The sequence below is a fragment of the Myotis daubentonii genome, chromosome 15, assembly GCF_963259705.1.
Source record: "Myotis daubentonii chromosome 15, mMyoDau2.1, whole genome shotgun sequence".
In the NCBI taxonomy this organism is placed as follows: domain Eukaryota; kingdom Metazoa; phylum Chordata; class Mammalia; order Chiroptera; family Vespertilionidae; genus Myotis; species Myotis daubentonii.
The window spans coordinates 4,344,791-4,369,359 of NC_081854.1; the positions used below are offsets into that span (position 1 = coordinate 4,344,791).

General features: G+C 42.4%; 1 pseudogene; it reads right to left on the reverse strand.

Annotated features, from left to right (window-relative positions):
* Positions 1–3,735: 3,735 nt before the first annotated feature.
* LOC132216094 (zinc finger protein 345-like) overlaps positions 3,736–24,569 on the reverse strand; it is a 49,947-nt pseudogene continuing 29,113 nt past the window's right edge.

The following is a 24,569-nucleotide window of genomic DNA, read 5'->3' on the forward strand; positions in this document are numbered from 1 at the left end:
TTCTGTAAAAAATCTGTTTGAAATCTTAACCCTGCTATTTTGGCTTCTGTAAACTTTTGCTTGCTTAAATAATAGGGAAAATAAGTTCAACTATCTGACCTTGTAAGCTGCTCTGCTGCCACTTCTAGCTACTCCCATACCAGGTATTTGTTAGTTGTCTGGAATGTACTCTGCTCAAGGTTACAAGCTACCTGCAAAAATAACTTACATAGAGTTCTTTGTAAAGTCTGCAAAAGGTCCGGAAAATCCCTTATTTGGGAGACAAAGGGCTGGGAAGATATAAAAGGGGAGGGCTTCCTCCATGTTTTTGCTCAGATTTGGGAGGTTACTCCTCTGAGACCACTAGCATAATAAAGGCTCCAAAATTTGGCTCGCTGATTAAGGCGTCCTCTGTCTAGCTTGCTGATTTACATTATAACACTAATCCCCTGAAATGGGCTCTAAGACCCCCATTTTCTAGACCAGCCGTGGGCAAACTATGGCCCGCGGGCCGGATCCGACCAGTTTGAAATGAATAAAACTAAAAAAAAAAAAAAAAGACCGTACCCTTTTATGTAATGATGTTTACTTTGAATTTATATTAGTTCACACAAACACTCCATCCATGCTTTTGTTCCGGCCCTCCGGTCCAGTTTAAGAACCCATTTTGGCCCTCGAGTCAAAAAGATTGCCCACCCCTGTTCTAGACTCTCTCCTCTTGCTTCTCCTACCTTAAGCTCTTTGTTTCACAGCTTTAATAAACATACTCTCAAAAGCCACATGGACTGGTGTGAAGTCTTTCCTACACAGTCAAGAACCCACATACTAAAGGGAGGGGTGCTAAGGCAGATGTACCCTGGGCCCAGATTCCAACTGGTAACATTCTGAATCCAATCAGAAGAAAGGAGTCCACTGTCTAAAACTAAATGATGGTATTTAACAAAATTAAAAAGATCAGGGCTATGTCCTGCATTCAGACTTTGCCAGACTTCAATTGGATACTCACATCATTTCCTAATGGTAAGTTGTACGAGTCAGGGATGAATCACATGTAAACGCTTTGAGTAATGCCTACAAATCAATTCACTTATTTTTTTACTTTTATTTTTTAAAAATATATTTTATTGATTTTTTAGAGAGAGGAAAGGAGAAGGATAAAGACTTAGAAACATCGAGAGAGAAACATCAATCAGCTGCCTCCTGCACACCCCCTACTGGGGATGTGCCCAAAACCAAGGTACATGCCCTTGACCAGAATCGAACCTGGGACCCTTCAGTCCGCAGGCCGACGCTCTATCCACTAAGCCAAACCGGTTAGGGCTTTTTTTTTTTTTTTTTATGTCAGGACCATATTGTATTATGGTTATCATAAGTAGCTGCCAAAATTAAGATTACTTATGAACAAAACAGATATTTAGAAAAGTGAAGACTTCCTGACACAGGGAGGGAAGTGGAGAGAGCCAGCAGTAGTGTCCGCAGTGGGACAGAACCTCGGTTCCGACTCTCCTCCCCTCGCAGCTCTGAACTACAGAACCAAGGCCACTTAGTGCTCAAGGCGGTGCCTGGGTGCCCTCCTCAGCGACCCTCCCTTTGGTCTCTCCAGACCAGTACCTGTCGCCAACCCCTGCCTGAGCTCCTCTGGGGCCTGAATACGGGCACAGAGGACCTGAGGTAGTGCACACAATTGTGGAAGAGGGGAATGTCACTTCAAAGCTCCTTGCTAAAGAACATAAAGGCCATGGCAGCTACATCAGAACATAGTTTAGCTGAACTCTCAAAAACACTTATATTCATTGTGACTATCATAATGTCCCCCTAGATACAAGAACAAGAAAAATATATCAACAGTGGAGAAATCTGTCCACAATATTTAAAGTTCAAGGCCACTGGGAAAAGGGTTTGCTACTGACATAACTATACTGCATTACCAACTCCAATACTGTTACCTACAACCTTGAAGGCTGAACACATGAACACATCCATACTCACTCAGCTGTATTAATTAAAATAGCCCGGCCAGCATGGCTCAGTGGTTAGGTGTTACCTTTCGGTTCCATTCCCCAACAGGGCACATGCCCGGGTTGTGGGCTCAATCCCAAGTATGGGGCATGCAGGATGCAGCCAATCAATAAATCTCTCTCCTTATTGATGTTTTGATCTCTTAGTCCCTCTCCCTTTCTCTCTGAAATCAATAAAAATATACTTAAGCCCTAGCCGGTCTGGCTCAGTGGATAGAGTGTCGGTCTGTGAAATGAAAGGTCCTGGACTTGATTCCGGTCAAGGGCTCATGCCCAGGTTGTGGACTCGATCCCCAGTGGGAGACTTGCAAGAGGCAGCCAATCCATGATTCTCTCTCATCGTGGATGTTTCTAGCTCTCTCTTCCTCTTCCTTCCTCTCTGAAATCAATAAAAATATATTAAAAATATATGTATTTTTTAATATATATGTATTTATATATTTATAAATATATATATATTTTTATTTTTTTTAAAGAAAACAGTTTACCCATACTCTAAATGAAGTATGAAAACCAACACGGTAAGTGCAACCATTTGTCAAAATGCACATTACAAACATTTAAGATATATTACTAATATTCTGAAGCTGGAGGCTAAAGCAAACAGCACTTAGCATAAAAGTTCAAAAGAGAATTGGAAGGCCAATGGACTTTGATATTTAGCAGGACTGAATATCAGCACAAGTTTGCCCTGCTGTGATTGCAATGGCTCGAGGCAATTTCCTGACCTGATAATCTTTACATTGTATACCAAATTTACCTTTAATTTGCCTGTATGCACTGCTAAACAGCAAATGTGTATTCAAAGTCAGCAGGACCCAACCTCAGAGTTCTTCACGAAAGAGGTTCCACCTGGCACCCCAAATGCCTTCTAAATTTATATTTTTTGTATAGTGCATTTATTGTGTCGTCCGCCCTCCTTTAAGTCATCCTGAACTTGCCAGGAAGGTCATGACATTCTGATATAATAATGTAATAACTGTGCTTCATCTGGTGTTTTGAATGGAGGCTAATCATTTAGAAAACATGAACATACAATAATTTTATGCGCTTAGGGATGAGTTGTCTTATATGTTCTCAGATATGCCTCATATCTTCTTTATTTCACCACATCAACCCATGTTCATCACTTCTACCTATGGCTACTATGAAGATACATTAGGATTTTAATGAACTGCCACCATATTTTCCTGTAAGTGTAATTGGCAAATTTAGTCAAAATTTATAATGCCCTTCGTGATGACATAAAACAACATTCTAAGTCAACAACAATCTCCATTTAGATGGTCTTCAAGCAGTGTGCCTTACAATAAATGCAATATTCCATGGAAAAGTATATGTCAGCAAAATGCATGCACTATACAAGAGTTCACAGGTCTTTAAGGCAGTAACAACCCCAGGATTTCATACATACACCAGGAATAAAACATGGTAGCAGCAGTGATATAGGAGCAGAATCACATTAATACTGCCTTTTCAGTATGTCTCAAATATGTCAATAAAAAATAGACAACACTAAGTAATTATACTTATGGAAACATTGCTTCTTTTAATATATTCAAACATATTAAAAATGACATGTTCATTTAAACATTGGATTATTCTCTTATGAGTATTCTCATTTAGAGTAATACCTAAAAAGTATCAACTATTCATCTAGTGTGAATTCTGTGATATTTTAAAATTTAATTTCAAATACATACTTTGGAAAATTTTTTAGGCTTTTGAGAAGCATATCTTTTTAACAAAAGCCTTTCCTCCTATATCATGAACTTAGAATTAAGTCCATATTGCAATTCCTGATATTGACTGAGACTGCAGGTCCAGCTATAAAATTTCCCACATTCTTTGGTTTTAGGGTTTCCCTCTGCTAGGAATTTCAATGTGAGGAATAAATTATGAATGTGGAATAAAGACTTTTGGACATTGTTTACATTTTCATTGTTTCTCTTGAGTATGAATTCTGATGTCAAATATGGTTCATGTACTGAGTGAAACTTTGTTTTGCCACATTCTTTATATTTCCTGGGCTTAACTCCAGCAAAAATAGATGTTGAATAACATATAAATGATAATATAAACTTTGGCACAAGTATTACAATTTATAAAGCTTAATTTGATCATGCTCAATGAAACTGGAAAATTGGTTAAATCTTTGGGCAAATTATTTATATTTTTACTGTTTCTATTTAGACTCATTCCCTCCAATTACGAGTATGTTTGAGTACAGGTTAAAAGCTCTGCCACATTCTCCTTTGGTAATGTTTCACTCCATAATGTATTTTTGTTGAGTGAGACCCCACTCCTGATTAAAGGCTTTGACAAACTCACTATATTTTTAGTTCTTCTCTCCAATACGAGTTTTTCTGTGTTGAGAAAGACACCAATGGTCATTTAAAAATGTTCCTAATTATTCACATTTGTAAGGCTTCTCTTCACAATGAATTATCTGATGTTCAATAAGATCGCACTGACAAGGAAAAGATTTCCCACACTCCTTACATCTGTGAAGTTTCTCTCCACTATAAAGTCTCTCATATAGAATAAATCACGAATATCTTTAAAGGCTTTTCCACATTTTTCACATTCATCAGGCTTCATCACAGTATGAATTCTATGGTGCTGAGTAAGTTCTCACTGCTGGTAAAGTAATAATGGCACTCCTTGTAACTGCAAGGAGTTATGAACTCTTTGCTGTACAATAGGGCAGGAACACTGGTTAAAGGCTTTGCCACATTCTCTACATTTATCAAGTTTCTCTCCAGTATGAACTCTCTGATGATTACTAAGGTTTGAGGACTTACTAAAGGCTTTCCCACACTCTCTACATTCATAAGGTTTCTCTCCAGTATGAACTCTCTGATGTACAGTAAGGGCTGAGGACCTGCTGAAAGCTTTGCCACATTCTCTACATTTAAAAGGCTTCTCTCCAGTATGAACTCTCTGATGATAAGTAAGGTCTGTAACCACAATGAAGGCTTTGCCACATTCTCTACATTTAAAAGGCTTCTCTCCAGTATGAAGTTTCTGATGTCGCTTAAGGTTTGAAGAGTTACAGAAGGCCTTGCCACATTCACTACATTTATAAGGCTTCTCTCCAGTGTGACTACTTTGATGAAGAATACATATTGAGGATCTCCTAAAGGCTTTGCCACATTCTCCACATTTATAAGGCTTCTCTCCAGTATGGACTCTCTGATGATAAGTAAGGGATGAGGATCTGGTAAAGGCTTTGCCACACTCTCTACATTTATAAGGCTTCTCTCCAGTATGAACTCTCTGATGTACAGTAAGGATTGAGGACCTACTGAAGGCTTTGCCACATTCTCTACATTTATAAGGCTTCTCTCCAGTATGAAGTTTCTGATGACGATTAAGGTTTGAGGAGTCACTGAAGACTTTGCCACATTCACTACATTTATAGGGCTTCTCTCCAGTATGCACTCTCTGATGAAAAGTAAGTGTTGATGCAGCACTGAAGGCTTTGCCACATTCTCCACATCTATAGGGCTTCTCTCCAGTGTGCACTCTCTGATGATAAGCAAAGTTTGATGCTGTACTGAAGGCTTTACCACACTCTCTACATTTATAGGGCTTCTCTCCAGTATGCACTCTCTGATGAATAGTAAGTGTTGATGCCATACTGAAGGCTTTGCCACATTCTCCACATTTATAGGGCTTCTCTCCAGTATGCACTCTCTGATGATAAGCAAAACTTGATGCTGCACTGAAGGCTTTGCCACATTCTTTACATTTATAAGGCTTTTCTCCAGTATGAACTCTCTGATGTTGATTAAGGATTGAGGACTCACTGAAGGCTTTACCACATTCTCTACATTTATAAGGCTTCTCTCCGGTATGAATACTCTGATGACGACGACACTTCGAGGACCTCCTGAAGGCTTTGCCACACTCTTCACATTTATAAGGCTTCTCTCCAGTATGAATTCTCTCATGTTCACGAATATTTGAAAGGAAATTAAATGTTTTACCACATTCTTTACATTTATAATGTTTTTCTCCAGTACGGATTTTCTTAAGTTTATTTAGATTGAGTATTTGACTGAAGAGTCTCATACACGGATTAAATTTGCAAGGTTTCTCCCTGGTATGAATGTTATCTTGTTCAGTATGATTTGAAGATGGTTTCAAAGGTCTGTCACATTTTCGTTTGTTTATTTTTGCCACAGTACGAGTAAACTGAAGTATATTTTGATTTGACAATTGGTTAAGGACTTTTCCACCTTTATAATGGTTTTCTGGAAGCTGAATTTTCTGATGTATATTAGAATTTGACCCTTGGTTAAAATTTTTCCAATGCTCCTTGCATTGATAACTTCTATCTTCATTGCATGTATTCTGGTAATCATTGAAGATGGAAAGGCTTTTAGTGACAGCTATAATTTCTTTAAACATGTACCCTTTTTTTCAAATAACTATTCTGTGATAACTATTAACCACGATGTGTATAAAAAAAACACACAATCGCCCTGACTGGTTTGGCTCAGTGGATAGAGTGTGGGCCTGCAGACTGAAGGATCCCAGGTTCGATTCCAGTCAAGGGAATGTACCTTAGGTGCGGGCACATCCGTGCAGGAGGCAGCTGATCGATGTTTCTAACTCTCTATCCCTCTCCCTTTCTCTCTGTAAAAAATCAATAAAATATATTTTAAAAAACAAAAAAAAACAACACACAATCCTTCCAGGCTTGTGTGATTCAGGCGGTGAGCAACAAACCATGAACCAGGAGGTCACAGTTTGATTCCTGGTCGGAGCACATGCCTTAATCACCAGGGCAACAGGCAACCAGCCAGTCAATGATTCTCTCTCATCAGTGATATTTCTCTCTCTCCTTCTCCCTTCCTCTCTCTTAAATCAATAAAGATATATTTAAAAACAGATTCCTAAGTTTATAAAAATTATAGATATTTGTATCAAAAACATTATTTCTCAATAGAAGTATAATGACAACTTAATACAGAAGTCAACAAATTGCATTTAAATTTTGTATGTGCATTATAAATCACTATATTCTAGAAATGACTAAAAATTTAATCCCACACTACACTGCAGTAATTCTTATATTTACAGCATAGATTATGCTGCACTGAAGGATTAATCTATGAAAAATAGATTTTTCATAGAGTTTCAGTATTTTCATTCCAAGAATGTATAATATTAAAAACATTATATTTGTTCTTCACATTTAGAAACACATTAATTTACAAATATAACTAATTTTAATTGGGAGTATTACCAAATGTGTAATATTTTTGACATCATTAATTGACAATGATTTTATTATGAATAACAGTACCAGTTTACTTCTGTCCATGTTAAAATAATTTTTTCTCTTCTAACACTCCTCCTCAAATTCTAAGGCTTTCACTAAATGTACATTATCAAAGCCATACCTTTCGTATCTTACCAGTTTTATTTTAGGGAATAAATCTCCTATTTTTGGCTTTTGCAAAAAGGCCTGGTTGTCTTCTGATAAGATAGCTGAAAGATATGAAATAAAAAAATAATAAAGTTTCACAGTTATGACACCCATGGCAATGGACACTGAACTTATCAGCAATTACTGACCCAATGACATTTTTGAGTACTCCAAAATTAAGTTAAATGTTCAAAGCAAGACCAAGAAAGGTACAATTAGGAAAAGTCACAACAAGGAGGGTTAAAAAGTTGCTTACATTTGCCACCAATACTTGAACACACCCTAGCAAACATTGGCAGTATTTTAAGAAAACTTCCACTTCCCAGATTCTTCACTGAGAAGATAGAAATGAGGTACTGTGTCTGTTCAATGATCTTGCAGTTTTGCAGCATCTTGAAGAACGTGTTTCTGTTCTGCATGATGCAGAGTGCCAAAATAATGGCATTACTGGTACATGGTGAATACATTGTAATGGCTACTAAAAAGAAAAAGTGGTACCTGGCCCACATGGCTCAGTGGCTATGCATCAACTTATGAACCAAGTCATCACAGTTCAATTCCTGGTCAGGGCACATGCCCAGGTTGTGAGCTTGATCCCCAGTGTGGAGGGTGCAGGAGGCATCCGATCAATAATTCTCTCTCTGGGGGACATATGTAATAATTCCAACAGTAAAGAATTATTAAAAATAAATAATAATAATTCTCTCTCATCATTGATGTTTCTAACGCTCTCTCCCTCTCCCTTCCTCTCTGAAATCAATTTAAAAATATTTAAGAATGAAAAAAAGAATAGGTGGGTAATTGTTCAAACACTACAGAGACTGTAATACTGAAGACAGTTATCAATACAAAAAGATATTTTGGGTTTTAGCGAAGAAATAGAAAATTATTTAAACTTGGAACTTACACATACTCTGCCCCCAAACAATTCTGACAGAAATTAGAATTTTTGCCACAGGTTATTGTTATTTATTTGCTCTTACAAAAAGCAAGTTTATAAGGCCTGGTGGTTGTTTTTTTGTTTTCGTTTTTTTTTTGTTTAAAATATATTTTATTGATTTTTTTTTACAGAGAGGAAGAGAGAGAGACAGAGAGTTAGAAACATCGATGAGAGAGAAACATCGATCAGCTGCCTCCTGCACATCTCCTACTGGGGATGTGTCCGCAACCAAGGTACATGTCCTTGACCGGAATCGAACCTGGGACCTTTCAGTCCACAGGCCGACGCTCTATCCACTAAGCCAAACCGGTTTTGGCAGGCCTGGTTGTTTAAATTCCTGAACCCCAACAAGAGATATTAAGACACTGAGAAAAACTAAAAAACATGGTCCAAATATACAAATATCTATGAAATGAACCAAACATAAAAGGCAAGGTAAAAAAAAAAAAATGCACCAATTTAAAAATATAACAGAATTACCAATGAAAGATGACCAAGCTAAAGAATCAAAAAACTTGCATAGTACATTGAAGATTTTGATAGAGAGAAGCCCATATGGGACATTAACAAATCTACCACTTTGCACACCAAGTGGAGTGATATAAATATAGAATAGTGAAAAGGCGTGATAACAGATAAAAAATTAGGAGTTGAAGACATGGGGAGCAACATCAGAAAAATGGAGGCTAGAGAGATCACCCAGAGCTCTCCTCCTGCAACTTGAACAAGTTAATCAACTATAACTTAACAAAGAATTCCCTGGTTAACATAAAAGCCTGACTGAGAGACCAGCGCAGTGAAACATCTAGAGGTGGGCAACCAGGAATAAAAGGGGAAGAAGGGAGGAGAGGCCAGATGGCCATGGACACAGCCCTGCAGTAGGAGCTGGCGACCAGCTCCATCCAGAGAGCAGGGGAAGCTGGTAGTATTAGTTGTTTCCATGGGGTAGAACAGAGAGTCTCAGTGGGCTCTCCAGCAGCGTGAGCAGTGAGAATAGCAGCTGAGCCAGCAGAGATGCCTGGGCAAGGACACAGCATAGAGGTTCTGCAATGGCTGTCTGCTGTCGGGCAATGGTGATTCAGACAAAGAAATGTAGCCACAGAGCACTACTTTGCTTATATTCCCAGAACTCGCTTCCAGTTGCCCTTGGTCAAAGAGCATAGTATCTGCACACAGAGAGCTAGTGCAATAGAATCGCTGTTGACTTCTGTGACGGATAACCAGGTGAGGCTTGTGGGGGGACCCACAGAGGTCTGGGATCACCATTACAATAAAGGCAAAATAAACGCCCGCCCAAGCAGCACGGCTGTAGTCAGCTCTGGGAGTTCACAGAGTTAATAATGTTGTAATTCAGTGCCACCTGCTAAAATGGTAGAATGTCCTCTTCAGAGAAAGCTGCTAGAGAAAGATCAAGAATAAATGCCTAGACAGGGGAGACTAACAAATTGCATTAGTAACTACGGTTATGAGAAAGCTCAGAAAGAAAATAAAAAATCTCCAGAGAGCAAGCTTCAGCTCATCGCCAATATGTGACAGAAATAACACAGAATTTAAGATTAGTTCTGAAAATACTCAGTAAGATATGATAAAATACCAGCAATTCAATGCACTCAGAAAACAATTACTGAACAAAATTAGTACTTTATTTTTTTAATTAAATCTTTATTGTTCAGATTATTACATTTGTTCCTCTCCCCCCCCCCCCAAATTAGTACTTTAACAAATAGATTGAAACTTTCAAAAATAACCAATCAGAATGCTTGAAAACAAAGTATGCAATTTAGGAGATTAGGGGTGAATTACTGAGACTAGGAAACAGAGCTGAACAGATAGAGCAAAGAAAGAAGACACCTGAGCATGAAAAGAAAGGGCTCTATGAGAACTATCTGACTCCATCAGAAAAGGCTCATATATAAGAATTATAGGCATACTAAGAGGAAGAAGAGAGGAAGAGGGAACTAAAAGCCTATTCAAACAAATAGTGGATGAGAACTTCGCAAACCTATGTAAAGAGCTACGTCCTCAAATTCAAAAAGGAAATAGAACATTTACTCAACTCAATCCAAAGAGACCCTCTCCACGGTGCATTGTATTAAAACTGTCAGAAATTAATGACAAAAAATAGAATTCTCAATGCATCAAGGGAAAGGAAGGAAGTAATCTACAAAGGAAAACCCATCAGAATATCGTCTGACTTCTCAGCAGAAACTCTACAAGCCAGAAGAGCATGGAACCAAGTATTCAAATGACTGAAAAATAGAAATTACCAGGCCAGAATAAAATGCCCAGTAGTAATTTCCTTTAAATATGACAAAGAAAGACATTTCCATGTGCAGTGTGCATAGGAATTTGTTCATAGTTCTTTTTTTAAACTATAGTCCGGCCCTCCAACGGTCTGAGGGACAGTGAACTGGCCTGGCCTGATTTAAAAAGTTTGAGGTCCCTTGTTCTAAGGCCACATACGGCAGTAACTTATTGAAAAACTTTGTGCCCTAATTGGTTTGGCTCAGTGGATAGAGCATCAGCCTGCGGACTGAAAGGTCCCAGGTTCGATTCCGGTCAGGGGCATGTACCTTGGTTGCGGGCACATCCCCAGTGGGAGGTGTGCAGGAGGCAGCTGATCGGTGTTTCACTTTCATCGATGTTTCTAACTCTCTATCCCTCTCCCCTCCTCTCTGTAAAATCAATAAAATATATTTAAAAAAAAAAAAAGAAAAACTTTGTGAGTTAAATAGCCACATCAAACTACTGTAACACGAGGAACCCGCAGAATACATAGGAAAAGGAAGATGTGAAATGAAAGAAAATTAGATTTTCTCCTTTTGGGGAGGTGCATGGTGCTGTGATAAAATTCCTGAGTCTAAACTTTGCAGGGTGTTGTTTGAAGCCTACATTGCATTGGAAATTACAAAGCCGAGAACAGCACACCTGTCCCCGTGTTCCGGGGATTTCTCCACCAATTCCTCCATCGCAATCCTTTCAAGAGACAAAAACAAAATTTCAACAGAAAAACCTTAACAATAGAATTCCTCAAGAACATGCACAGATTATCCCAGGACCCCAAGGCAATGAAAGAGGAGCCCTCACAGTCCAAGGGGCGGACATGGCCTCACTGCTAATGTGAGGATGGCAGTCCCGGGGGCAGAAGCAGTCCGGAGAGGATGCACGTGCATGGGTCCTATTGGAGACGGTCTGTCCCCCTACGACAGCAACTGACAAACCTGACCTTCTCAAAATCCTTCCCACTGAAACACAGCTTCCCAACCAAACTGGAAGGTCTGGCTTCCTCCATGACCTTTGGACCTCTCACCTATGTCATCTGCTTCCTCATTCCCACTTACCTGGGAACAGATACTGTCATTTTTCTGTTTGTGCTCTTTCTTATTCTTTTTTTTTTTTTAATATATTTTATTGATTTTTTACAGAGAGGAAGGGAGAGAGATAGAGAGTTAGAAACATCGATGAGAGAGAAACATCGATGAGCTGCCTCCTGCACACCCCCCACTGGGGAAGTGCCCGCAACCCAGGTACATGCCCTTGACTGGAATCAAACCTGGGACCTTTCAGTCTGCAGGCCGACGCTCTATCCACTGAGCCAAACCGGTTTCGGCTGTTATTCTTTTTTAATATTGTTTTTATATTTTTTGTTTATTGTTGAGGGAGAGAGAGAGATGGAGAAACATTGATATATGTTCCACTCATCTAGGCAATCATTGGTTACTCCTTTTGTTTGTTGTTGTTGTTAATCCTCACGGGAGGAAAATTTTTCCACAATTCTTTTTTTTTTTTTTTTTGAGAGAGTGGAAAGGAAGGAGGGAGAAGATAGGGAGGGGTGGGGGTGCGGAGAGCAAGAGCGAGAGAGGGGGGGAGAGAGAGAGAGAGAGAGAGAGAGAGAGAGAGAGAGAGAGAGAGAGAGAGAGAGCAATGTGAGAGAGACACTTCAATTGATTGCCTTCCCCAAATCCCAACCATCCCAGCCCGGCGGCCTGCTGGCTCTGGGGAGGGACCAGAGGTTGGCCAGCAGGGCAGGCCCCATTGGAGATCGGGACCTGAGGGCTGGGGGCAGCTCCTGTGTCAAGTGACTGTCCCCTGGTGGTCAGTGTGCATCATAGCAACTGGTTGTTTGCTTGTTCCATCATAAAGGTCGCTTAGGCTTTTACATATATAGATGGAACATGAGTTTTGATAGAGATTCTTCTATTTCCAATCCAGTTTCTCCACTGGCAAGAAGACATGGCAGAATGTTTGAATATTCTAGAAAATTATTTTCCAAAATGCTGTTTCCTGACAGAACCTTAATTAGTCTAGAGAACAAATAAAATTTTCAAACATTGAGCTCCTAATTCACATACATAACAAAGCCTTTTTTTCTAAACCAGAATACCCCCATTTTTTTCCTAAGAGCAAGAATCAGAAAGTATACCCTAAAAAGCAGAAGCCTCCTAAAGATGTTAAAATAATAAAGGAAACAAAGCCCTGCAAGTGGAGGAGGAATTTGGGAAGGAGTCATCCTCACCCAGGGAGGCCACGTTGCTGTAGTTCTCCGACATCACATCCAGATACAATTTCCGCTGAGCTGGGTCCAGGCATTCCCACTCCTCCTGAGAGAAATCTATGGCCACATCCCTGAAGGTCAACGGTCCCTGAAAGAAAAGATAAGTTTAACAAGAGGTCACCAGAAGAGTTCATGATGTCAGCCAATGTGAAAACAGTGTTAGGAGATAAGGAAAAAAATGAAGGAAAAAAAAGAAACAAACAAAAAAGAAAACTGTGTTAGGAGAAGAGGTTTTGACCAAGGGGAATATCCTGAATCACCCAATAAGGTCACTTTACCCAGTGACATTCTCCAATATGTTTTCTAACATTAACAACTGAGGATGACACATATCCCAAAATTCATGGTACAGAATTTACTTTTCAGGAAAATAAACTTTAAAATTAGGGCATCGACATGGGCATATGGGTCTCTGAGGGCTGTGTTTGCATTGTTCAGGGTCCGTGGTGTGTATTTCTCAGCTGGAGATGCCATGCTCAGTTGGAAGCATAATTACGGCCTGAAGTGTAACACAGTCAACCACGACTGCACTTTTCTAAAAATACAGATTCTGATCCAGGTTCTCAGATGGGGCCTGTGTTTCCACATGTGTAACAAGCTCACTTTTCACTTGTGATGCCAATGTTTCTGGTCCATTCTGAATAAACAGAAAACACAGGAAAAAATTCATACATAACTTTTAAGTGAAAGTATTTTTCAATGGAATTTATAGTTCTCATGGAATAGGACACATAGAAACCAAAATCCTATTTGAAAATTTACTATGAGCCCTAACTAGTTTGGCTCAGTGGATGGAGCGTCAGCCTGCGGACTGAGGGGTCCCAGGTTCGATTCTGGTCAAGGGCATATAAACTTGGTTGCAGGCACATCCCCAGTGGGGCATGTGCAAGAGGCAGCTGATCGATGTTTCTAACTCTCTATACCTCTCCCTTCCTCTCTGTAAAAAAATCAATAAAAATATATTTTAAAAAAATAATAATAAATAAGAAAAAATAAGAAAATTTACTATGAGAATTCTTAGAACAAGATTATTCTGCCTTTGATAGAAAAATAGTTTGGGGGGGTAGGGGGCAATGTGGGGATAAGGACACATATGTAATATCTTAATCAATAAAAAATATATTTTAAAAAAAAGAAAGAAAAATATTTTGTGAAACATATCATAAAAGGTAAACCTTCAATTTTATTCCAAACTCAAGCTACAAGTAAAAAACAAACAAACACAGGTCAATACCTGTAAACTCATGAATATTCACAGCAGTTTCTGTAACTGAGAAGAATAAAGACAGGTTAAACAAGTAAGAAAATATAGCTCAAACAATGTTAATATTTTATGTAGAGACAGACACAGATGTAATAACTTACCTACAATTTAAAATGGATAAAAAAAAGAATTGTCATGTCAATGAAATCAAGGTTACTTTGTGATTCCACACATTTCATGAACCTCCATGTGAATGATACCCTTTGTGTATTATATAAGATGAACTCACATAATCATAGAAAATATGTTAGACCTATAAAATATCTTAGTCGCTCATTTATTTGTAAATTTTTATGTGTCATTAGTGGAGAGCTACAATCATAGAAATTTAATTGAATTGAAGATACATTAATAATATGATTCTTATAAACTTTCTAGACAATATAAAAAGTGATTATGTTGACTATATCCATGAATGAGTGTAGAATATAATAAAAATTTGCCGCAAGAAGGCCTGATTGGTTGAAGCTCCCATGTCAAAAGTCAGTGATTTGTAGAAAATAAAAGTAGGGCTTTTATTTTTCTAAGCAAATAGAAGCTAAGAAGAAAGTGGGGGGGGGGGGGGGGGGGCGGGTCTTCTGGAAGGTCTGTGCACATCTCTCAATAAATTCTCCGATTAAGTGAGCATCTCAGCCAAGGGAATATCAGGTGAACTGGAACAATGGATATCAGAAAAGGACATGTCATAGCAAAAATACATAAATCAGCAAGTAATTATGTGAAAATGGTCATAAATAAACATTAATTTTTTAAAATATATTTTATTGGTTTTTTACAGAGAGGAAGGGAGAGGGATAGAGTCAGAAACATCGATGAAAGAGAAACATCGGATCAGCTGCCTCCTGCACACCCCCAACTGGGGATGTGCCCGCAACCCAGGTACATGCCCCTGACCAGAATTGAACCAGGCACCCTTCAGTCCACAGGCCGGCGCTCCATCCACTAAGCCAAACCGGTTAGGGCCAAACATTAATTTTTGCAAGTGTCAATCCATGTGTACCTCTCATGTTCTGTAAGCTAAAGATACATTTAAGTAGCAAGTCTTTCTTACTAATCTAGTGAACAATACTCTTCTCTTTACTCTTCAGAACTTTCTGAGCTATTGTGAGCAGGAAAAGGTGCATTTTCTTACCCCTATTCCAGAGCTGATGCTGCAGCCACTGAACCTAAAACCAACATTTCCCTTCTTCACTGATACCCGAGCCTCTGGCCTTTTCCCACTGGGATGTTAGGCATGGCTGCCTTCCCAAGGGGATTGATCAGAGAGGGATGTTTTCAGTAGTTGAAAATCATCAATTAAAGGTGGGAAATCTTCTTGACCTGGTGGAGCCTGCATAACATGAATGCAGAGAAGGCTCTGGGCTAAAGGACAAAACTATATAAACTGCTGACCATCACCATCATAAGAAAAACTGTAATTAAATAAGTAAAAGAAAAGAACATGAATGGCACCAACATCAGAAGTGGCAGGTTCTAAATCCAGAGATGTCAGAGGAAAAGCAAACCTAGCCTGTGACCCAGGACACATCTTTTACCTGACAAGCAGCCATTTGGTCCTGGTCCTGCTCGGGGTCTGGGTTGTCGTCTCAGGCGAGGATATGTTGAGGAGTCACAGAATGTGCCTTCAAAGAAATCAGCTCAGCGTCTCAATCAGCTCACACGACACTCACAGTCAGAAGGACCTGGAAATGAGGAAAGGCCACCGGCTCCTGTCCTTGGTCACAGAAGAGAGTGAGGAACACTGAGCTCCTACTTGGAGACCACGCTGTGAGTTTTTGAGTGTGTGTCTTCATGTGTCTCTCCTCCCGAAGACATCCACAAACTCCTACAGAAATGAGAACGTCAGCTGCTGTCCTGATGCCCCAAACCAAAGAGCACCCCCTTACCTCCCCTAAACAAAGCCTGCTCCCCACTCTCACAAAGGCATCCTGCACCCCTCCTGCTATCCCTGTCCTCACCTTCCATCACCTGGAGGCCCTCAGTAACCAAGGATGCCCCACGCAGAGCAGCTGTCCAACTCCATGGGGGAAAGCACACCTGAGGGCATTTCTTTAAGCTCCTCAGGGGATCTGAGAAGACCCAGGGGATTTATCTAAGGATGTATTTAAAAAATAAATTTAAGTGTCAGACACAGAAAAAGTAAATCCATGGAACACACACACACATATAAAACACCACAGCAACAAACCTAAGGCTTCTAATATTCCTTAAAAAGCATCAGGTGGTGACAGACACAGGTCACCTCCTTGTTGCCATCCCAGGAAATGACAAGGGGCCCATGAACAACAGACAAGTCTCTCCCCTCTGAGTGAATAAGGGTTGCAATTGACAGCAAATTATTATAAAATACCAAACCTTATAAACTGTAGATTTATAATTCTCATTCAATCTGTATAACTAAGACAATTCAGCTGTTAAATTAAATATATAAAGGCTTCCTTAGGTGGCATGCTCACTAGTTGAGCTTGGACCTATGAACCAGGAGGTCATGGTGAAATTCCTAGTCAGGCATATGGCCAGGTTGCAGGTTTGATCCCTAGTGTGCAGGGAGCAGGAGGCAGCTGATCAATGATTGTCTCCAGTCAATGATGTTTCTCTCTCTCTCTCCCTCTCCTTGCCTCTCAGAAATTATATATATATAATCACCACAGCCAATATATCACAAGTGAATCATCCACATCCCATCAGCTCACCCCTCACCCAGATGAGGGTTCCCTCCTCCCACTACATGTATTTCTGTCTATGGATCTGTCTGTCTCCTTCTCCCTTTCCCTCCACTGTGGTCCTTTCCTGTGTCCCCCTCCCCCCTCCTCTCTCCCCTTTTCTGTCTGTCTGTCCTACACCTGGACCATGAAACTCCTGAAACCTACTTCCCTTCAGGGGCTCTTTCTCCCGGTCTCTGAGGCTCCATCTCCACACACGTCTGCGTCTTCCCCTCCCCACGCCCGTGGCCCCTCTGCTGCCTGTTCCCGTCTGTCCGCTCCCACAGCTGCTGACTCAGGGCTGCTCCCTCTGCTCCCTCACCCCTGAGCCCCCCTTTCTGTCCCTGCACTCGCTCCCCAACTCTTCTCCTCTGAACCAGAGTCTCTGTCTCAAGTGCCTCCTCCTGTGCGGCCCCCACTTCTGCTCCCCAGGACCCGCTCCCTCTCAGCCCCCCTTCCTCTCTCTGGGTCCCCCTCCTCCCTGTGTCTCCACTTCCTTCCTCCTCAGGCCACTTTCCCGAGTGACCCCCTCACTCCTACCGTCGCCGTCCAGCCCCCCCCACACCCCCTATGGGCCCCCCTCTGTGGACCCCTCGCTGCCCCTCCTCCCGCCCACGTGTCTGTCTCTCTCTCCCTCTCCTGACCCCCCAGCCTGGGCCCCCGCCCCCCGCAGTCACCGCGCCCACAAAGCCCCTTCCTGCGGGCAGGTCGCCTCTTCAGGGGACACCGCGTCCTTCCCCCTGAGACCCCCCATGGACACTGTGCTTCCCGGGCACGCAGACCCCTTATTAAATGGGGGTGGGCCTAGGAGGGGGGTGCAGACCCCCAGGCCGGGAGCCATCCGGGCTCTTTGGGCCGAAAGCGCCGGGCGGGGGCAGGGGCGCAAAGGGCGGGAACCCCCTGACCCAGACTCTCAGCCCCGCGGGGAGGACCGGCGGCCCCGGGAACGGTTTTCAGCGGGAAAACCGCGCGGCAGGCGGTGGCCACAGCCACAGGCGGAGAGACCCCGGGCCGGGGCCTCCGTTTCCTCCCAAAGGAACGTGGCGCCCGCACCGCGCAGCCTCCCGGGACCGGACTCACCGCTGAGAGGCTCCGGGGCGGGGACCCCAACAAGGACTCCAGCGCCGGCAGCGCCCTCAGCCTTCCCTGCGGGGAGGGGGACGGAGCGTCAGCTTTAAAGACAAACACCCTCCTCAGGGGAACCGCCACCTTCCCCTCCACAGCCGCTTCCGCGTCTGCAAGGAACTGCGCAGGCGCCTCCCTGCGGGGTGGGCGGGGCCAGAGCCTGAGCTGAGCGGCTCCGCGATGGGGGCGGGGCCGAGCCCGGCGGCCAGGCCTGTGCAGGGACAGAGGGGGGAGGGCGGGGCAGGAGCGAGGGGGCGGCCCCGGGTCCCCGCACCTCCTCCCACAGGGACAGCCCTTCCTGGGGGAGTTTCCCACGTCATTGTCGGGGTTTTGCTGGGGACGCGGCTGCGAAAGGATTCACAAGGGAGAGAAGAGACAGGAGCAGAGGGAGGGCGTTTCTTTTACTTCTTTAAAGGGAGGAGAGGGCCAGGTGCCCGCTGATGGCACAAGGCACCCCAGATAGAGGGGCTGTTCCTTTATTAGGGTGCTACCGAGTAAGTGGCAGCTGTGGCAAAAGCATTAAGAGGGAGAAGGAGCCCTAACCGGTTTGGCTGGGTGGTTAGAGCGTTGGCCTGCGGACTGAAAGATCCCAGTTTCGATTCCGCCAAGGGCATGTGCCTTGGTTGCGGGCACTTCCCCAGTGGGAGGCGTGCAGGAGGCAGCTGATCAATGTTCCTCTCTCATTGACGTTTCTGACTCTCTATCCCTCTCCATTCTGCTCTGTGAAAAATCAATAAAATATATTTTTAAAAAAAGAGGGAGAAGGAATCTTGAAATAAAGGTTGAAATAAACCTGTCATTAAAATTAATGCTCTGTGCATTCAAAGATTCTCACAGCGGTTCTCAACCTGTGGGTCGCGACCCCTTTGGCGGTCGAAGGACCCTTTCACAGGGGTCGCCTAAGACCATCCTGCATATCAGATATTTACATGACGATTCATAACAGCAGCAACATAACGATTATGAAGTAGCAACGAAAATAATTTTATGGTTGGCTCACAACATGAGGAACTGTATTTAAAGGGCCAGAAGGTTGAGAACCACTGCGAGTCCAGTACATCAGGTAAAATACAGTCTATCAGATGGGACAACGTGATTTCAAGTCACACATCCTGAATCATCTAGTACCCCTGTTTCACAAAGTCCTACAAATCAACATCCAAAAAACCAGTGAAAAAAGATCCTTCTCTGCCCCCATGTCCTCCAATATTTGCTTGACACACTCAGGTACTTTGCATGCAGAAATTGATCCCTTTATGATTATGAAGTATCCCTCCATTATGGCCTCTCTTTTAAAGGCTATGTTATGTCTCACATTAGTATTGCAATCCTGGCATTTAAAAATTTTCATTTTCATGAAATCACTGGTTTTCCCCTCCAAGGGCACAGTTTTTTTTTTCCTTTATTGGGTTTCCAAATTTTAGAAGCAGAATGTAAAGCCATCAATTAAGTGGTTCACATAAAAGAGAGTCATCTTTACCTGAGATTCCCAGCAGGCCTGCTATGACCTGCTCCAGCTTCTTCTAAAACCTTCTGGGTATTGAAAATCTGTTCAGATGCTGACATATTTAAGAGTCAGCGTTTCCGCCCTAACAGGTTTGGCCCAATGGATAGAGCATCAGCCTGCGGACTGAAAGGTCCCAGGTTCGATTCTGGTCAAGGGTATGTGCCTTGGTTGCGGGCACATCCCCAGTGGGAGGTGTGCAGGAGGCGGCTGATCGATGTTTCTCTCTCATCGATGTTTCTAACTCTCTATCCCTCTCCCTTCCTCTCTGTAAAAAATCAATAAAATGTATTTTTTTTTAAAAAAAGAGTCCGGGTTTCCATATGGGTCAGCAACCTCTGAGCACATTTATTCTCCTACCTATTAAATGTACACAGTCCACAATTACATCTCTCACTGCAGCAAAATTCTCTGTAGAAAAGGATCTTTGGGACCTAATGGTAGAGATGAAATTACTCTTTCCCAACCCCTGACTTTCATGCTGTGTCTTTTGATCTGAAGTGGGTCTCATTTAGACTGCATATGTATGGATTTTATTTTACTATCCATTCAGCTACCCTGTGTCTTTCTGGTTGAAGCATTTAATCCATTCATATTTTCAGTGATTATTGAGAGGTGTATAGCTTTTGACATTTTAAAATTAATACATTCATAGTAAGGGACTTTAGCTTCCCATTGACATCAATGGATATATCTTCTAGAGCAGGAGTGGGCAACCCCTGGCACCCGTGCCAAACATGGCACGCCAGTAACTTTTGCTGGCACAGGAAACCCTCTCTTATAATCTTCCATTTACAATTTTTTTCTTAATATCGACTTTTTTATTTTTCAGATAAATTCAGTGTAGGTGCATCTTAGATAAATAAATAATTTTACATAACAAGTTATCTTAAAGACCATAGACATGGATTGACGAGAGAGGGGAAGAGCAATTTCTATGCCTCTGCCTTAACTCTCCCTGCCTCCCTAGATCCGACCAGTGTTTTGGTTTCATCCACATACACTTGTGAATCTTTGTTCTCAGTGATGAATTTTGTTAAGTCTCGTAATAGGAGTAGCCTGACGGATGAAAGTAGTAGCTTGTGCATATCTCTGAAGGTCACAAAATATAAACCTGATGTAAAATCTCTGTCATCAGTGATGCAGCAACAAAAGTCCCACTGATAACAGCAAACGGAGTCGTAAAGTTATCTGTTGGACTATCAGTGTACATGTATACATTAAAAAATAAATGTATTTTTCATCCTCATATACTGTGTTTTTGTCACTCGAATGAATTTTATTATTTCTTCAAGGTTCTTCACATACGTACACCTTAAAAGATATCAAGTAGGCATAACATGTTCTCAAAATATTAGAGTTGGCACGCAGAAGAATTTTGAGTCAGAGATTTTGCTGGTTTTGGCACGCATTCACAAAAGGGTTGCCCACCCCTGTGTGGGAAGCCACCTACTGTCTTCACTAGCAGAGAGGTGTGGACAAGGAACCTGGAAGGCTGGTGATCCTCGAAGCCCTGGCAAAGGTCAGAGTTGTGCACCCACTGTTAGTCCAGACAATGGTAGCTGAAGCAACTTCCCCATTGATTATGATGGAAATCCTTGCTAAAGGGCAAGTCTGCCAATTACTAGAAATTGCCTACCTAAGGGCTATGGGTGTATCCCAAACCAATAAAAGGTTGGGGAGGCCTGAGCACCAGTGGAAGTCCCTCCCCTTGAGTTGGACTTACCCGCCTGGTCCCCCAATATTTCCAAATTATTATTTCTTGTCTTGTCCCTTTCATTTGCGTGCAGACCTCTTCCAGATCCTGAACCCTGATCCACGCGGGATGTGGGGGAAACTTTACACACCGCTGTTCTAGAGTCTAGATTCTAGACAGAAATCAATTAGGAAAAACTGGTCATAAATGACATATAGACAAAATGGATTGTGATTTTTCAACCGTAGTGTCACACAGGCAAACTGGTGTGCTGCAAGAATTTTTAGAACAAGCAACATCTGACAATTTAGTAAAAGATACCAGCTTGGTGGCCCTGTGGATGGATGGTGCTGGAGCGTCAGGCCCATACCCTGCCATCGCTGGCAGTAGGTCCGAGTAGATGGGGAGCAGCGAGTATGCTTCTACATCTCTGCTGAATCCCCGCCCCCGCCCCACGCACTCTAGGCCAGGTTGACCAGTAGAAGGGCTGCTGAGATGGGCATTCAAGCTTAGGGGATGGGCGTGGGTGGAGCCGCTGCAGGTACAGATCTTGGTGAGGAATTCACCTAACCCAGCAGATATTGCAAACAGCCTTGATGGCAGCTGGATGCCTTGGCTTCTCTGCCCTAAAGGGCACATCAAGACTCAATCATGAAATTCTGGCAAAGGCGGAAAGTTACCATTCTTATTGTGTCTATGGAAACAATCAGGCCAAATTAAAACTAGACTTAATGCAATAGATAAATTGGTCTTAATAAAAATGGCGGTAATTTTAAGGTGAAAAATTCCATTTCAATAGAAAATTATTAGAAACAAAATGTTTTCTTTTCCCTTCCACCAGACCATTTGTTGTAATTCTTGTTCTGATTGCTCAGTAATACTAAATTTTGTAACATAGTCTGTCTCAGCCAAGTCTCAAGCCCCATTGCTTTAGGGATTAAGTAGACCAACGGGTATGCTGGGCCCCGAGGGCCAGGGTAGTTTCTCTCCACTTGAGATTCTATATGGCAGACCTCTGACCTTAATTTGGCCTAAGGGAGACTTGGGAGAAATAGGGAACTTAGAAATTCAGAAACAGCTACCAGAACTTGGAACTATCCTTGACGTCCACAGATGGGTTACTGATCGATTGTCCATCTCTCTAGGAACAGCTGTGCACCCTCACAAGCCTGGGGAACAGGTTTGGGTAAAAGATTGGGAAAAGGAACCCCTTAGGCCAGCCTGGAAGGGACCTTATCCAGTCGTACTAACCACCCCCTCAGCTCTCAAAGTTGCAGGACTGAACACCTGGATCCACTGCTCCCAGGTGAAAGCAGCCCACCAGCTCGGCAACCAGCATCCAGAGTGGAAGGTGACCTCTGACCTGAACCACCCCCTGCGTATCATCTTCAAGAAGACTGCAGATCTGGCTGACCGGCCTGACTTCCGTATTTCTGGATAATCATTGTTTTCACTTTCTTAACAGTTTTCGCCAGAACCCCAGACTTGGTACTGGGAGGAGAACTTCTCTGCCTTTGCTACTCTGAACTACTATTATGACTCCCCTTGGGGAAGATAATAAACAAGAGGGGAATAAGAAGGAAAATAGGGGGGCAACTTTGGGGGCTCACATGATAGTTTAAACAGTAATCTTACTTCTCCATACTAACTGATATGGGCGGAGCTGCAAAGCCCACCTCCTTCCGTGCCCAGGCCTCATCGTCCCTCTGACAAAGAGCAAGGATCTCTTCGCTCTCAAAGAAACCTTCGTCCCTCCTCAGCAGGAAGCAGTTACAGAAAAGACCCTGCACCCCCTTTCTCTGAAAGAATTCCGAGCCAGGGTCCTTGAGGGGATGTGTTAGGGAGTTAGACAGACATGAGCAGAACAAGGACAATGGGCCAACTAAAGGAGAAATAGATGGGACCCCAAGACATGCTTTTCATCACTCCGACTGCTCCGAAGCCAGAAATGAAGAAACCTGTGTAGACTCCCTCTCCCTTCCTCTAAGTTGAAAGCCAACAGGTTTTATTTTTTTTTTAAATATATTTTATTGATTTTTTACAGAGAGGAAGGGAAAGAGATAGTTAGAAACATCGATGAGAGAGAAACATCGATGAGCTGCCTCCTGCACATCTCCTACTGGGGATATGCCCGCAACCCAGGTACATGTCCTTGACCAGAATCGAACCCGGGACCCTTCAGTCTGCAGGCCGACGCTCTATCCACTGAGCCAAACCGGTTTCGGCTAAAATATATATATTTATTTATTTATTACAGAGAGGAATGGAGATAGAAACATCAATGAGAGCGTAACATTGATGAGCCGCCTCCTGCACACTCCTCACTGGGGATGTGCCCGCAACCAAGGCACATGCCCCTGACCAGAATTGAACCTGGGACCCCCTCAGTCCACAGGCCAACGCTCCGTCCTCTGAGCCAAACCGGTGACGGCCAGTGTCTTACTTCTTATCCAACCATCCAGGCCTCTGGCCTCAACTGCTCCTTGCCTTACCTTTTTCTTTTCCCTTGGATAACAGCCCATTCTAGCATTCCCTCCCACTTTCACTGCAATAAAATCTCAACCATTCATCTGCCACCCCTTATAAAAAAAAAGAGAAGTTGGAAGTGGGTTATATGAAATCCATTGGTGATAGAGAGGTGGGGGAGAGCCGAGTGAGGAAACCTCTGTGAGTGGATGAAAAGTAAAATGATTGATACATGTCGTTTATATAAGTGTACACACCTTAATTAACAGTGAACAATTAACATAACAACAATGAGAGGGTTTATGGTTTGCCCCTGGTGCACTGGTTGTGTCCTGAGGGCTCTGGAAAAGGGGGAGTTACCCTGATATTCCAAAGGAATGTTATCCTGGCGGCAAAAGACAATAGACAGGCTTAGATAAGGATTTCCTCATGTTAAGGAAGATTCTTGACTAGGACCCGACTACTTGCTATAAACTGCTTTTGAAAAGATTTTCATTTCAGACCATCCTTTCTGGTTACTTTAGGTCTCTGACTTTGAAAGACTGGTATGCAGGCCTTCAACGAGCTTGTTGTTAGCATGTGTCCCCTTTTCATGCATACATTCCGTTTGGGACATAAATCAACCCAAAGGAAGTATTGAGGAGGCAACTTTTTGTAGGATAATGAGGTGCCCTGGTACTGGGAAGGCTCAGTCTTAGTTTTTCTTCATAAATAATGGACCATTGGGGTTGGAGAAAGACTGTAACCTTGGATGGCAATCAAGTCTTACGGGTCTCTATTAAGTATAACAAGCAATTTTTAAAAAAAATATTTTTATTGATTTCAGAGAGAGGGAGTGAGAACAATATGATTGATGACCGAGAATCCTAGGTCAGCTATC